The sequence below is a fragment of the Adiantum capillus-veneris genome, unplaced genomic scaffold, assembly GCF_014529385.1.
Source record: "Adiantum capillus-veneris isolate H3 unplaced genomic scaffold, ASM1452938v2 Hic_scaffold_990, whole genome shotgun sequence".
In the NCBI taxonomy this organism is placed as follows: Eukaryota; Viridiplantae; Streptophyta; class Polypodiopsida; order Polypodiales; family Pteridaceae; genus Adiantum; species Adiantum capillus-veneris.
This window is the reverse complement of record NW_028221943.1, coordinates 18421-30991: the sequence shown is the minus strand read 5'-3', so window position 1 is coordinate 30991 and position 12571 is coordinate 18421.

Here is a 12571-nt window from a genome sequence, read left to right as displayed (position 1 = left end):
TAACTTGCTTGCATCATATGCAGTCCGGCAAGTTGCAAGTCGTCGAATGGAGACGTGATGAATGATCATGCAAACTTTCACCGGCAAATTTGGATCCTTAATTTTTGGTTTTCAAAACCTGCAGAGCTTTGAAAAATGGCCAAAATTTGCAGACTTGCCAAACCGTGTATGCCAGGAGGTAATTGTGTATGCCGAGCGGTCGTATGTCACTTGTATGGGTGTACGCCGGGGTGGGCATGCACCCTATCTTAAAGAATTTTCCCAAGGCCAAAGGCCTTAGGGCACTATAGTGTGAAATGCAAGCAATTCTTGGCGATGGCGCGTGCCACAGAGCCGCCGAGAGAGACCAAGGGAGAAGGGGCTCGATGTGTCGCTCGGGTGCGCCCGCCACAGGGTCGGGTTATCTCCGGCTCTGCCTCGCACTCCCATAGAGCTCCAAAGCTCTGGGTTTCGAGAAAGTCGACCCTCAACTCCCTCGCCTCAAGAGGCTCTACCCACAGTTCTTCTTCTCCGGCTTAGAGCAACAACACATGAGCCAGCAGACCTCAGCTTCTCCTTGCCCACCTAGTAGAGCTCTTCTCCACGCCTTTTCTTGGTGCACGCACATGCAAAACATTCAAAAGATGAGGTCCATGAACCCTTGGTCCAGATTATCCCTAGCTCTGATACCAGTATAATGCCCTCGGAACTACCGTGTATGAATCCTCCGACCAACCTCCCTTTTATAGCCTCCTGGCCCTAGGATCCCTTCTCCATTGGGCACCCGGCCCTTGGCCTGCAGGTCCTTGACCTCCAGGGTGGCCCTTGGCCTGACAATATTCCAGACGCCCTTTGACACAAGAACATGCCGCATCATGTAAGCCCACATAGGGTAATTGTCCCCATCCAATCTGTCCTTAGCAGCAAACATCTTGAACACATCTGTGTTATTGTCAGCCATGGTAAATGGTACACCTAATGTTAAAACTGCCCAAAAAGAGGAGAAATGAACGTGATATATATCACACACTGTAGAAGACTGTAAGGACCTGTTATGTAGAAAATGACACTGACAAAAATTCTACACAAAATGACGAAATAGCCTGTGTAGTTCTACCTGTAGTGGAAACGGAGGCCGAAATGAGCCCAAATCAAAAGTCTGGGCAAACTAAGCTCTACGAGCTCACCCAAAAATTTTGTCGATCTGCGAACGCTCGCCAAAGCTCACTGAAATCGGAGAAAGTGAGCAAGCATATGCTGGAGCTGCTGGCGACTAAGCCCGAGAGGATGCAACCCGCTCTGATACCAATCGTTGGAACTAGGGTTGCAGGAAAACACACACAGCTTGGAGAAGACGAAGGAAGATCAAGGCACACAACAAAGAGCGAATTACTTAGTGTGCAATGGAAAGATAGATATCCCTAGAGTGATGGGGTATATACAATGCACGAGGGGAAAAAACCCCTAAAGAGGGAAAAAATGCCCCGGTGGTCCTAAGCGTATTCACACACATCACTACCACATGTATATGGTAACATGAACCTTGTCAATGCTTACAATGCTACATTAGAGTAAGCAAATTTAAATGTTTCCTTTAAATGATCAACGGTTTTTTCTTATAAGACTAATTTTCTTTTTATTGTGCACAAATTGAAGTAGTATGCATGCTTAGAATCATGTTTGTGTTGATGACATCTCTCAAACACCAAGTAGAAATTGTCACTTTACTCTGGAACTATGATATGGACTAAAGAGCAGACATGCTTGCGGAAGCTAAGTCTCCCAAGCCCCAAATGGATTATTCATCCATCTTGGAATGATGACGTAGGGTAAAAAGGGATCCTCTACCCTCTAAGAAACATAGACTAATGACTAAGGCTTTATCTCCTCTACCTCATAGTCGAGGACGACTATGATTTCAAGATAGAGGTAATGTCATAAAATCTAATATCTAACTAAATCAAATGATTTTTACACATTACACGGATCATTTAATGTGGGAGAATAAACGGGAACAAGAGTTTTAATATAGACATGTGCTTATGGATCTATCTCGACATGGTGCCAAAGTCAATGGGTCCAAATGGGAGATGGTATGTCAAAGAGTCATGCTAGCTAATGGAGCTTGAAATGCCTTAGGGTTAGCTTCATTAAAGACCTCCAAAGGTTAGTGTTAAAAGTCCTTAGACCTAGGAACTTAGGCAAGCTAGGGTTGTGCTTGAGGTGGGAACACGGCCCAAGCTTGAGGTGCTTGTTGATTGACTAAGGTGCTTGATGACTAAGGTGCTAGAGGGGATTAAGGTGTTCCAAAAAGTCAAAGCAAGGCCTACAAAGGAGGGGGCGAGCCATGCCTATTGGTTGACCCTTAAAGGGGTCCAATAAGATTTTAGCTAATTAAATAAATTGTTTAAGCATTTATCAAATCCTCTCTCTCAAAGCCGAAAGGAGGACACTTGTTCAAAGGCTACCTCTATTGCTAGTTGTGACCAGGGCTTGTGATTGGCTAGGCTTGAGAGAGCCAATGAAAGGAGATTGTTATGTTGATGTTGATGCGGAATGGACTTTTAGTGCAGAGTGCACTTATGATCCTTCTGTCCATGATGCATGTATGTCAGTTACTGCAGATGCTCACGTGTGGTACTTTGACAGTGGTGCTACAAAGCGCATTACCTCTCAAAATGACTTATTTTCCTCTCTCAAGAATGTCCCTCATGGGAATATAGTCACTTGTGCAAACAATGCCTCTTATCTTATCAAGGGAGTTGGAAAGATTGTGCTAACTGTTGTGTATGACAGTTATTTCACACTTGTTGATTCACTTTATGTACCTGGGATCAAGAAGAATCTTTTGTCTATATCTGCACTTGCTAGACTTGGCCTTGTTGTGAAATTTGTGGATGAAAAATGTATAGTTCATGATCTCAATTTTGGTGATGAGATTGTTGCATCATGCATTTTATGTCGTGGGTAGTATAAGCTCACTTTGTATAACAAGTGTGGGCAAAATTTTGCAAATACACTTGTAGATTCTAAGGCTATTTCAGATGCAAAACTTTGGCATGCACGTTTTGGGCATCTGAATTTTTCCAGTTTGCTACGTTTGCAAAAATTTGATATGGTTGCTTCTTTGCCACCTCTTGAAGCACCTGTTAAGCATGTTTGTGAAGGTTGTCTTTTGGGTAAGATGCAACGTTCAAAGTTTCCAAAGCACGGTTGAGTTAGGGCCACATATAGGTTGCAACGTGTGCCTAGTGATGTTTGTGGGCCCACGTAAACTCCGTCCTTGGGCAATTACATGTACTTTGTGACTTTCATTGATTATTACTTTAGACATGCATGGGTATATCCACTTAAAGCAAAGTCCAAAGTGTTTATTTGCTTCAAGCAATATCTAGCTATGGCTGAGAATGTCTCTAAATGTACTATGGGCACCCTTCGTTTCGATTGAGGGGGAGAATATATGTCTCATAAATTTAATGCATTTATGGATAGTCATGGGACAAAACACCAATATACAGTGTCGTATACACCTCAACAAAATGGTGTTGCTGAGAGGGAAAACATGTTGCTTTTGGCAATGGCATGATGAATGGGCAAAAGTCAAGCTTTGCAACATTTGTTTTGGCTTGAGGCTATCATGTGTGCCACTTATGTACTTAACAAGTGTCCTACAAAAGATTTGTAGTCTATGACTCCCATATGAAGCATGGCATGATCGAAAGCATTCTATTGATCACATGTGCGTTTTTTGTTGTTTGGCTTATGCTTTGGTGCCACAAACGTGGCACAAAAAAATTGGATGATAAGGATGTCAAATACATTTTTGTTGGTTATAGTGTTGAAAGCAAAGGTTACATACTGTACCATCTGCAAACAAAGCGTATGTTGGTTTCACAAGATGTTGTGTTTGTGGAAGTTTGTGTTCAACCCTTGTTGTCATGTACTAGAGACAATAATGTTAGCTCAAAGGAAATTTATGATAGGCTATTTTCTCTTTTTGATGTGGAAATTTGAATGTAAATTCAAATGAGGAAAATGTACAACCTATAGGGGTTTTTGAAAATGTTACAGATCAGCCTATTACTGGTGCAGATGTACTTGATATACTTGATGAGAAAAGGGCTAAGAATGAGCAGGCTAGAGGTATGCCAAAATGGCTGGTGTACACTTTGTGTGACAGTAAATTGGATGCACCTTTGTCTAGTTGTACTCGTTCACATTCTTGCCATGCATCTTATTCATTAGATTGTTATGTTTTGGCTATTTCTAGCTTATGTGATGTTAAGGAACCTCTGTCTTTTGATGAAGCACAAATTTCTAAAAATTGGATGGCTGCCATGCAATCAGAATATGATGCACTTATAGAAAATGACACATGGAATTTAATGTGATTTTCCTCCTGGCAAAAAGGCCATTGGTGGGATGTGGGTTTACAAGTTGAAACACAAGCCGGATGGTGAGATTGATCGCTATAAGGATCGACTTGTTGCAAAGGGTTATGCATAGCAGAAAGACATAGATTATGAAGATACTTTTACTCCCACTTGTTGTATGACCACTATGCATTTTCTATGTGCATTATTAGCTCATTTTGGTTGGAATGTACATCAATCAGACATTGTTACTGCTTTCTTGAATGGTGACATATTTGAGAAAATTTATGTAACGCAGCCTTGCGGTTTTGTCATTAAAGGGTGGGAAGATAAAGTGTGCATATGTAAGAAAACTTTGTAAGGGCTAAAGCAATCTCGTCGTGCTTGGTACGAGAAAGCTGACACTGATTTGATCAAATGAGGATTGGTAACAGTCCAACAGAAAGCACTTTATATGCAAAGCGTGACAGCGATGTACTTCTCATTGTTGTTCTATATGTGGATGATTTGCTAAGCACTGGTCCAAATGAGGCACATATTGCTGAATTTAAGACTGATTTGAATGCTACTTTCAAGATGAAAGATTTGGGGTTGTTGTATCATTACTTGGGCATACAGTTTAGGCCGTGTGATGGTGGTATTGCCTCGTGTTAGAAGAGTTACATAGAAACCTTGCTATGTAAATTTGAACTTGAGGATTGCAAACATATCGCCAATCCCATGGAAACAGGTTTGAAATTGAGTCTTCATGATCCTGCCTATGTCACTCTTTACCAAATTGATGTTGGATGCCTTATTTACGTATGCAACATGAGGTTGGATATTCATTTTGCAGTCTCACAGGTCAGCAAATTTATGCATAGCCCACGGTCTAAGCATTGGTAGGCTATCAAGCGGATCTTCGCTATTTGAGTGGGACTTTACATCTTGGTTTGTTCTATCCCAAGGGGGAATCATTGACGCTAGATTTACATGCTTTTTCACACTCAAATTGAGGTGGTTTTTTTGACATGTGAGTGTCCACAAGTGGTTTTTGTTCATGCTCGGCATTTCACGCATATCATGGTTGAGCAAGAAGCAACCTGTTGTGGCCACTTCTAGTTGTGAGGCTAAGTACAAGGCAGTATTCACAATTACGATTGAGTGTGTATGGCTCATATGCCTTATGATGGATTTGGGTGTTGGATAGGACACCGTCAACATCATCTACACTGACAGTCAGAGCCATTGGCAGTTGTGAGGAACCCAATTTTTTATGCTCGCACAAAGCACATTGAGGTGCATTATCACTCTGTTAGGCAGAGACTCTGAGTAGGAGAGATCAGCTTGGCTTATGTGCCAACACGAGACAACCTTGTAGATGTTTTCACAAAGGCATTGTCTCATGAGAAGTTTGCAGCTTTCGGCAAAGCTTTGGGCTTTCCCCCCTTTGTGGACTTATCCTCTCCTTAGGGCATGGCACTTTCCTATGATCTATGTGCCAGCTCTCGTTCACCGCATCACTCCCATGGGGGATTTATTACCATATGCATGTGGTAATGATGTGTGTGAACACACTTAGGACCATCGGGGTATTTATTCCCTCACTAGGAGGTTTTTCCCCGTGCATTATATATACACCCATCACTCTAGGGCTATCTTATCTCTTTCTATTGCACACTAAGTAATACTACTCTCTATTGTGTGTCTTGAGCTTCCTTCATATTCTCCAAGCTATGTGTGTTTCCCTGCAACCCTACTTCCAATAGTCAATGCACCAGGCATTGGGTCACCTCTTGTTCATCCCGCTACCTCCCTCATGCTTCCTCCTACTCAGCGTTGCAGCCCTGCCTAACCCTAGCTCATTTTCCCCTTTCCCAACTTGCAGTACTCCAACATGAAACTTTTACCACCAAAAGAGAGTTGGTTTTAAGTCAAGAACGAGCCATTTTTTTTCCATAGTCTTGACATTATTTTTTTATATAGCATACATTTTGGAGAAACGTCTTATGGTTATGTTTATGTTTGAGCAGTTCCATTCAATGCAAGCAAAGCATATCCTTTTCTCTATCACATGTGGATCATAATCATGCCTCTAACTCCTTAATTGAAAAATGAAATGATGATGATTTTAATATTGTCATCAATTCACCATGAGACCCTATTATTATATGATTTGCAAACTACTCAAAATGCACATCTTCAAAGGAGAAAAAAAGAACAATTTATCATCAAACTCTAGTATGAAACTACTCAAAAACGCATCTTCAAAGGAGAAACATATTTGCGTGCCTCTTTCAGTTAGTAAGGTTGTTTTAAAATGTTCCTCCGCCAACATGGCATGAGCAATGCCTGCCAACCAATTTGAATAGACACAATCCACAAGACCACTTTGGTAGCCAATGACTCGCAAATGCCAGCAACTTGGCCTTCAAAGGGCAAGGGAAATCAACTTGGATTTTATATCTATTGTTGGAAAATGGGGGAAGGTTTCCTAAGAGACCATCCACCCCAGTAATGTTGACAAAGTGACATGCTCAAGTAGAAGATTTTAAACATATTTTAGTCATCTAGCCCAAAAACCTTATGGTGATGGAGTAGTATAGCCAATTTGAGTTAATTTACATTTTGGCAACATTTCAATAGTTTCAAGTTTCAAGGTATATAAAAACATTATAGGTACACTTGATCCATCTCCAAGGATCCTATTGCAAACTTGCAATTACAATGGTGTAAAATGCAAGTGAAGTGGCTACAAGTGTCAAATATATGTACATGTTAGAGGCTATACCAATTTGGGGTAGCTAATCTCTCTAAAGAGCCTATTTCCTCTTTCGTTGATTGCTCATCCACCAAGTCTTCGTTGATGGCCTATTGAAAATATTGAGTTGTATCCTCTTGCTCAATCAACCACTTCATCTTCCACAACTTTACGATAAGTCAAAATCTTAAAAAGCTTGCAGCAAAATACCAAGGCTATAAGTATAAGGTAAGGAAGATTGCTCACAAGAAATACACAACAAATTTTAAGCAAAAAAAGCTAGTCATAAATTTGTTAACTCCAAAAAGGATTCTTTTGATGGATAGGGAAAAATAGATAATCTTACCTTCCACCTATAAAAGAACACCTTTTTCCCAATTCAAGATAGAAAAATCATAAAATATATTGGCTGCATAAGTTGTTTAGCTAGATTGTACTCATTTAAGAGTGACAACCTTCTCCATGCTAGATTGATTGATTTCAGCAAAGATATTCATTTTGCATGTCATTTTGGCCATGTAAGACCCTCTCAGGATATATACTCATAGTTGTTTTGTATTGTAGTATTGATTGTTATTTGCTAATGCCTCTCATGTGTTAGTCTCTCACTCTCTTCCATTCCCAATAGGGTATCAGAGGTGATGGTTATCTCTTGGGTTTGGTGGCTACAATAATGACGTATTTCTCAATTATCTTCTTCTAGTTGTATCCATAATCACTATCAATCTTAAATAATTTCACCAGGCCCTCATTAAGTTTTAGTAATTCAATTATTTAGATGGAAAGTGATACACCAACCGGCTTCCCAATTCAAGCTCAGTGGGACAAAAATATTGTTGGTCATCACAGTTTTGGAAGGGCTAGACAACTATTGCATGTCAATGTGTAAGTTTGATTGGAAAGCCTAATGTTGGCTCAAGAGCAAAAACTTTTGTAAACCAAAAACCAAGGATGTATACCTCACTATTATGGTCTTGTTGAATTGGTTTGACCCTCTGAACAAGCAATGGGGGAAACACTAGCCGAAGGCAAGATGGGTGGCGATTGCAAACAACATCTAGATTCCATAATGGCCATTGACGATGAATTTCTTCACATGGAAGGTGTTATGGTGGGCTCTACCTACAAGAATAACGATTCATGCTAGAGGGATTGGCTCAGATAGATGTTTGGGATGCAAAGTGGCTCGTGAGGACTTACCTCACTTGTTGATCAGATATTAGCGGCCTCATAGGAAAAAATTGCAAATGGGTTCAATGGACCTGGGGAATAGAGTTTTTCAAGAACGATTTGTTCCTTGGAGGGATGGTGATGAAAAGAAAGCTCTTCTGGTATGCACGCAAATAGTTAGATTGTGCTACTTTAAGAAAATCTGGACGTCCAGGAGAGTGTTTGAGAATGCTCCCTTAACTACTAGATCATCCAAGAGAGAAAGGAACTGATCGTATCCATTGTTAAAATGGACTTAGACAAGTGGTATAGGGCCATTACTGTCGTCTTAATTGCCTATATCTGAGACCACAGGAGTTTGAATGCCTACTCTCCACTCAGCTTTTGCCCTTTATAGGCACCCCCCAAGCTATGTTCACACCGGCCCGTGGCCTCTAGACCTTGGCCTAACATTACTCCCACCTTGAACAAGAATTTTTGTCCTCAAAAACAAAAGTGGGAAATTTCTTCTTAAGAACATTATTGTTTTCCCAAGTGGCACCTTCCTCAGGTCTATCTTTCCACTTGACTAATGCTTGTCGACCTACATGATGATGCGTACATAGATCATGATAGTTGAGAATACGCTCAGGCTCATGCAAATGAGTTGTAAGTTTAATGAAATCAACCAAAATATGTTGCTCAATAACATTGTCGCCCTTATGCAAGCGTTTATGTAAAAAATTACATGGAACATCGGATAAATGTGAGAGTGCACATGTAATGAGAGTTTGTGGTCTATATCACCAACACGCTTGAGTATCTTAAAAGGCCCACAATACCTCGGAGATAATTTAGGTGTTGCTGGACCAGTCTTCAAACTTTATGAATGCTTTGGCACATGCAAAAATACCTCTTCCCCTTTCGTGAAGGTAACTAGTTGACGTTTCTCATCAGTATAATTTTTCTACCAATCCTCTGCTTGTCAAACATTTTGATGAGCCAGTCTCAGCATTCCCATATGGTCTTCGAGGAGATCCTTGACCTGCTGAAGCTTCTCAGTTGCCAAACCCCACCATAACTGGTGACCTAGGTTGAAAACCATACGTAAGCATGAAAGGACTAAAACCAGTCGTCACATGCTTAGCACTATTGTAAGCAAACTTGAGACTAGGGAGATAATCTCCCAATCCAGCTACTTCTTGCTAATGTATGCTTGTAGCATATCCTCTAGCACTTGGTTGACATGTTCAATCTGACCATCCATTTCCAGATGATTTGCAATACTATGTTGAGTTGTGTACCCAATAGTTGGGAGTTCCTACTTTGGAGTATGCATTGTCATGCTCATATTTTCCCTTGAGAGATTACAGAAACTCGGTTTGAAGCTCAGTGAAAAGAAGAGAGTCGGTCTCAAGCATACAACTAAGAGAATCAGCTACCACATTGTATCATCTTCTAGGATGTCAGAGCTTTGCATCATACTCCTGAAGGATCTCAGCCAATCTGGCCTTTCAACCCTTCAAATCTATTTGCTGTGTAAACCACTTTATGCTTTCATGGTCAAACACAATCTCAAATTGAGCTCCATACAAATAATGTTGCCACTTTGAAATTTCAAAGCAGACACTATTGCATAGAGTTCCCTTTTGTAAGCAGAATAATTTTGTTGTGCTAAATCAAGCTTCTTGCTTTCAAATGCAATTGGCCTTCCCTCTTCTTGCTTTCAAATGCAATTGGCCTTCCCTCCTATAGAAGGAGTGCTCCAATAACACGGTTACTTGTATTTGTTTCTGAAACAAACGGCTTCAAAGGATCCACAATAGCCAAAATAGGAGTTGTAGCTAATGATTACTTGAGAGCATCAATTTTTTTGTATTGAGCTTCTCCCCAGTGAAACGTTTTCCCTTTGGCTTCTAGTTGATATGTCATCTGGACAACAATATCAACATAGTTTTTAATGAGCCTGCAATAAACACCTACGAATCCAAAAAAGATCTATAACTCCAGGTTTCTGGGAAGAAGGCCACCTCCTAATGGCACCCACTTTGGGTTTATCCATATGTAGTCCATCAGCTGAAATAACATGCCGTAAGTAGGGAATTTCCTCCTTGAGAAAACCACACTTTGATTCTTTGGCATATAGCTTATTTTCTTGTAACAATTCAAACATCTGCTTCAGATGTTGTAAGTGCTCTTCCTTAGAGGCACTATACCTCAGAATGTCATTTAAAGAAATGATAACAAACTTGCTTGAATATGGTTTCAAGACATTGTTCATAAGAGTCAAGAAAGTTGCAGGTGCATTGGACAACCCAAAGGGTATAACCAAAAACTTATAGTGTTCAAACCTTATACAGAATGCAATTTTGGGTAGATCAGCAAGCCTAATGTGTACTTGATGATACCCTAACCACAAGTCTATCCTCATAAAGATACGAGCATGGGTAAGGTTATCAAATAACTCATTCACTCTTCACAATGGGTATTAGTTCTTAACCGTAATCACATTCAACTATATGGTGGTTTACTTATGGGCTTACTGCCTACAACCATGCCTTGCCATGTTGCATAACACGTGGTAGTGGTAACCCTTGTGGGAAATTATCTAGGAATACATCTTTCTATTCTATTAATAAATCTATTAACTTATTAGTAACATTTTCCTGTTTTGGAGAGAGAGAAGTAGCCAGAGTTGGAAGAGAAGAGAAAGAAGCATGCAGTGTTGAGGGATTGTCATTTGAAACATTATCAACATTTGACAAAAAATGACACATTGAGTAACACAAAAATAGTTCTTATATTTCATCTTGAGAAGAAAGATCCATAATCTCAGTTGTACAAATGAGTGGCGAGAAAGGAACATCCTTCTCCCCCGATAGTAGTACGTGCGGGCCATTGGATTTGAATATCAAACTATTACGCTCATAGCTACGTGTAAGTGATGATCCTAGACTATGTAACCACTCCCAACTAAGGACCACATGTGTTCGATCTATATTCATGACTTGAAAATTCAAGGACGTGTGATACCCTTGAATCTTCAGTGGTACATCTTTCACTTGAGTATCCCACACCTGGGCGTCATTTCTGTTAATCATGCTATTGTGTAACAATGGGAACTCAAATTTTTTTGGGGCAACTTGAGCCGTTTCACTAGTTTATAATTAATGAAATTGTGCAAACCACCATTGTCCACCAAGATGCACACCTTGTGACCTTGAATAGACCCATGCATATGCACCAACTCATATGGACCAAAGGTCAGTTGCCATATTGAGGTCGTGATATAGCACTCATACTCTGCTTTGATGTGTGTTACCTCCATATTGGAGAAAAGAGAGAAGGACTCAAGAGGCAGTAGTTGCACCACGTGCACCACTTTCTCCTTTCCTTGAACACTAGATTTCTCCTTGGGATAATACTTTTGCCGTGTCCACTCCCTAAACATGTAAAACATAACTTTTCCTTCTTAGCATTTTTAAACTCTTCACTAAACAAAGGGGCCCTAGACCCCTTGGGCTTCTTGGAAGCCTCAAATGCAGCTATTATAGACTTTCTTTTATTGTGTCCATGCTATGTGTGTGCATTTGCATGTATAGTGTCAAACACGTGAGTGTTATGGAATGCTTTCTCATTGGCATCGTTGTGTATATGTGCTTGCACTATGGACTCCTCAAGCGTCTTGGGGTTTGTTGGTGCCGTAGTTATAGTGGGTGAAGACGATGAGGTAACATAGAGGATAAGAGAAGGAGAGAGGCAGAGAATGCACACAAAAAGAAAAAGAGATATTCATTAGGTTTTTTGTCCTTATAAAGACCATTAAAATGCATTCACATGAGTGTTGGCCATCTTTGGCCGCCCAAGTTGGGCCCATCCCAACAATCTCCCCCTTCAGCCAAACTAGGCAAAAATCACAAGTACTTGGTGGTGGGTTCTCTTGGATACAACGTGGTGATTTTCATTGGATTTAGCACTTATGGTTCTCATCGGATACATTGTGGTGAGTCTCAATGGATTCAACACTCATGGATCTCTCAGATGTATCCATGTCACACAAGCACAGGTATTTCGGGAAGGTCTTACCTCCGGTCTCATTCAATGGTAGCCAGGACAATGTCTAGTCCCTTACAAAATATGAATAAAAGGTGGGCTTTGACCAATAGGATTTCAATCATACTATTTTTGTGTGAACAACTACTTAAGCTAAAGGCCTTTTACAAAGAAAACTTCGGATAAATTTAAAAAACCCTGTTATTATTTGTCATTTGCCAAAAAAACGTTATCCTTAACATTGTGCCCCATTGTTGACGTCTGCAGGCGCATGCTA